Genomic DNA, 4,768 nt, shown 5'->3' on the forward strand with positions numbered 1-4,768 from the left:
TCTCTCTCTCTCTCTCTCTCTCTCTCTCTCTCTGTCTCTCTCTCTCTTTCTCTGTCTCTCCCAGTTTCTTCAGCTCCTGACTTGATCCTAGGCTGCTCTTCCCTTCCCCACCAGCCCCTAGCTCTTCTCCTAGTCAGCTTGGGTAAATAGCTCATGTGTGGGCACCATCCTAAGTACCCACTTTCCCAAGTCTCACGCACTCCCTCCACTGAGATTGCCCTCGTCCTTTTTAAACTAGAACGTTGAATGCTCATACAAAGGCTCCTGAGGTATGCAGTTGCCAAAGGCACAGATGGCTTCAGTCCCTTCCACTTTCCCTTTTCAAACACAAAATGAGGGGACTTGATCAGAGGACACCCAAGATGACAGTCCTAACACCATTAGCATCCCGATGTCTGCTACTCTCGGTTCCATTTCTCTCCTTGTTCTTCTCAGGACTGAGAAGGTTGAGAAACCCAGGCTGCCCTCGCTTGCTGGGTGGGGAGTGAAGAACAAAGGCAAGCAGTAAGTGTCTGTCCTTGCCCATTATATAGACCTCAGCACTTAACGTTCTTCCTCCATTTTCTTGGTTCCCACTATAACCCTAGAATCACAGAGTATTGGCATGAGAAAGACAGAATCAGAGAGACTCATAATTGGAAAAGATCTCCAGGGCCATCTAGTCCAACCTGTGCCTAGAACAAGAATGTCCTACAAGAGGGCACCCAGATTGTCCTTGAATGTCCTCAGTGAGGGTGACCTCAATCCTTCCCATTACACCTTGGGACAGACCCAATTATCAGGGCGCTTTTCATTACATCCGACCTAAGGACGCCTCTTTCCAGCTCTTCCTCCATTGCTGCTAATTCTTTGCTCTAAAGCCAAGCAGAGATAGGCATCTGTCTTCCAGGTGACCAACCACTCTTGAAATATTTGAGGACGATTACCCCCACCCCAAAATCATCTCATCTCTAAGTTAAATGTGCCCAGTTCTTCAAACAACCTCATCTTGTAGCTGCATGACATAGTGGATGGAGTGCTGGACCTGGAATCAGGAAGACCTGAGTTCAAATCCAGCCTCAGAGCTTTTCTAGCTATGTGATCCAGGCAACCTCTAGTCACCCTTTGCCTCAGTTTCCTCATCTGTAAAATGGAGATAATAATAAGACAGCACTTAAAAGGGTCATAGAACCCATACTCTGGAATATCAGAGATGAAAGAGGCCATAGAACATAAGATATTGGAACACACAATCATAGAACTTGAACAGGCATTAAAACAGAATTATAGAGCTGGGAGAGACCTTAAAATAGAGAATGTCATAGCTGGGAAGATCCTTGGAACAGGGAACGTCATCGCTGAGAGGGACCTTAGAACAGAGAACATCATAGCTGGGAGGGACTTTGGAACAGGGAATGTCATAGCTGGGAGGGACCTTAGAGCAGGGAATGTCGTGGCTGGGAGGGACCTTAGAACACAGACTGGTAATGCAGGAAAGAACCTCAGAACAGAGAATGTCAAAGTCAGAAGAAAAAAGAGTCCTATGGAAATTTCCCTTGGAATTCAAGTGGCTTTGACCACAATTATCACTACACAATTCAAAATAAACCAAACAAATAGAACTCTCCTCTAAGCCCTTGTTTATGCCTCAAAGACGTTTATTTGTGGTATCTGGGATTTGCCTTGGGTGGGAAAAGATCTGTCTCTGAAGAAGTTACCCATATATGAGGCAATCTTGAGCCAATTTGTTTACAAATCATCAGGATGCTTCCTCTTCAAAAAACAACCCCCAACAATTCATACACTGACCCTTCTGTATTAGCTGATAACCCAATTTGTGGATTTTCCCAGCCAGCCCTAGTCATATGGAGGCAGAGAAGAAGGACAGAGAGAGCAAAAGAGAAGAAGATGAAAAATCAATCCTGCTATAGTAGAAAGAGTACAGGCCTTGGAGTCAGGACGTATTTAGTTTAAATATTACCTACAGCCTCAGTTTCCTCATCTGCAAAATTATCCTTTTGGCATCTTTTACAGTGTCATGGTGAGATTCAAAAGTAATAACACATGGTAAGCTCTTAAATTTGTAAGTAACTATTACTTATTGTAATGATTAATCACCAACGATTAACAAAGTCCATCCTAGTCAGAGCCTCCCAACCCCAGTGATCCTGAAATAACCCCCCATACAAATCCTTGTTCTCCATTCTTCATTCCCCCATTGCCCACTTCCTCACTTACATTCCCCTCAGCCCAACCCCATGCATGTCCTACCTTCCCCTTCCACTGTGCTCTCTGGGATGCTTGTTCCATAGGTAACAATGCTTTTCTTCTAAATCTTTCCCTTTCCCCCTCCTTCCATCTTCTGATGACATAGACCCCTGGCCACTCTTTCCAAAACTCTTTTCACTTTCACTCATTCCCAAGGTGGGGGAGTTCCCAGGTCATCACTCTTGCACTGTCCGCACCCCCCACTTTTCCCCATCTTCACCCCTTGGGGAATCACTTCAACTCTTTGCTGTTCTCCTCTCTTGAATCCCTTGCTCTCTTATCCTGCCACGTGTCTTGACCTACCAAGCCTCAGCCCTGGTTTACCGCATCCTGGATTACTACTCTGCCTTCACTTTTGCTCAGTCCTAAACTCTCTTCCCAACCTCGTCTTGCATCTTCACCTACACATCAGACATTTTGCACTGGAGGCCTCATCGATGTATTAACTTGCCATGTACAAAACTGAGCTCATTACCTAAAACTTCCCATCTTTCAAGCTATCTTATTACTCTCATGGGCACTGCCATATTGAAGTTACCCAGGCTCACAATCTAGGTCTCATCTTCACTTCCTTACTCTATCCTCCCCTGAATATCCAATCTCGTCAGACTCCTCATGACCCCATTTGGGGTTTTCTTGGCAAAGACACTAGAGTGGTTTGCCATCGCCTTCTCCAACTTATTTTACAGATGAGGAAACTGAGGCAAACAGGGTTAAATGACTTGCCCAGAGTCCCATGGCTAGCAAGTATCTAAGACCAGATTTGAACTCACAAAGATGAGACTTCCTGACTCCAGGCCCAGTGCTCTATCCACTGTGCCACCTAACTAACTGATTCCATGAGTAAATACAATTTCAGAAGACCAATAACAAAGCTGTGTCCTTCAGACAAGAAGGAGATGGACTCAAGATATAGAATGAGCTACATTTTTGGACAGGGCTGATAGATAAGAGCTGACCAAAATAAGGGCGGCAGAAAGAGTGAAGGACTCAGTCTTGCCAGTTTCAAAGGTAACCAATCAAAGGAGGTTACCCCCACCCACATGGTAGAGCACACAGAGGGCTCCATGTTGGACAAACTGGATGTGATCAAAAGCCTCTTGATATCATCTCCATTTTAGGAGAGCTCAGCTTGCCCAGAGAAGCCCAAGATACACATTTCCCTCTGAAACTTGCCATCCCTGGCAAATAGGCAGGGGTGATTTTTTTCCCACAGTCCTCACCCCAAATTCAGAAAAATTCTTTATTAGGAGGCATCAGCAATGTCCTTTAACTTGCCTCTCCAATGCCATAGTCAAGTTTCAAATAGTGTGCAATCCCATATATGCAGCTGAAAATCACAACTGTCTCCAAATACAAAGTTCTGCATAGTCACAGAGTAAAAAACATTTCACAAAGTTTACCAAATATCACTGTTTACTTAGCCTTATTAGCCTTATCAGGCCTTTCTCAACACCCCAAGCAGAAGAAAGAACAAAAACAAAAAAAAAAATTCTCTCAAATAGAAATCTAGTCCACACTGAGCATTCCAGGCTACATGGAGCTGTCCCTATAGGAATCTGGCACTTGGGGTCAAATTATTGATGCCCCTTTCTTAAATGAGAAAACTGTTTTCTTCCAATGTTTTCCTTAACGTATTAAGACTATCTATTTGGAGTCTGCACAAAAAGTGTCCCTCTCTACACAAAGCACAGTAAAATTCTCTAGGGGTCCCTCTAAGCAAAGATGAATGCCAAAGAGGTCTAGGCAATTTCCTTGGGCACCTGAAACCAAAGGGCACCAGAAATTCTCCCATGGATCCTTACTACTGCCAGGGCAAACCAGATGTCACTGCAAATTTACCCTATAGGACAAGAAGATTCACTTGGAGAAGAAGCCAAGAATATTAGCTGCTTGTGGGTTTAAGGCACAAACATTCTCGCCCTAAAGAAGTTAGACTTGTTTGTTGGAATTTCCCCCTAATGGCCTCAGAGTACCAGATCTCAAACTGCATTATAAAGTGGCAATCATCAAAACTAGCTGGTACTGACTAATAAATAGAGAGGTGAACCAGTGGGATAGATTAGGTACAGGAGACATGGCAGGAAATGACCATAGAAACCTATTGTTTGATAAACCCAAAGATCCCAGCTTCTTCGAAAAGAACTCACTGTTTGACAAAAAAAACACTGAGAACAGTAGGAAATAGTTTGGCAAAAAGTAGGTAGAGATCAACATCCTACACCATGTACCAACATAAGGTCAAAGTGGGCACATGATGTAGACATAAAGGGTGTTACCATAAGCAAATCAGGAGAGCAAGGAATAGTTTGCCTGTCAGACCTGTGGAGAAGGGAAGAATTTGTGATCAAACAAGAGATGGAGCATTACAGGAATCTCCCCCTGAAAACATTCTCTGTGTATCCACTAAAGAATCTCACACACACACACACACACACACACACACACACCATTAAAGGGGCAGGAGCCAACAATTCTACACTGACTTTTGTAATTTTTTATCAAAAAGAAAGCAAGAATA

At 43.8% G+C, this 4,768-nt stretch overlaps 1 long non-coding RNA gene across 1 annotated transcript in view; it reads left to right on the forward strand.

The window, feature by feature from the left end:
- Positions 1–4,768, forward strand: part of LOC138165181 (uncharacterized) — a 7,606-nt gene that overhangs the window by 763 nt on the left and 2,075 nt on the right. The window contains exon 2 of the long non-coding RNA XR_011169295.1: positions 436–504. This is a non-coding gene — a long non-coding RNA (uncharacterized lncRNA). The remainder of the gene's footprint in view (positions 1–435; positions 505–4,768) is intronic.

The sequence above is a fragment of the Petaurus breviceps genome, unplaced genomic scaffold (assembly GCF_028583685.1).
Source record: "Petaurus breviceps papuanus isolate PSGF00001 unplaced genomic scaffold, PetGlider_PUasm1.0 208, whole genome shotgun sequence".
In the NCBI taxonomy this organism is placed as follows: domain Eukaryota; kingdom Metazoa; phylum Chordata; class Mammalia; order Diprotodontia; family Petauridae; genus Petaurus; species Petaurus breviceps.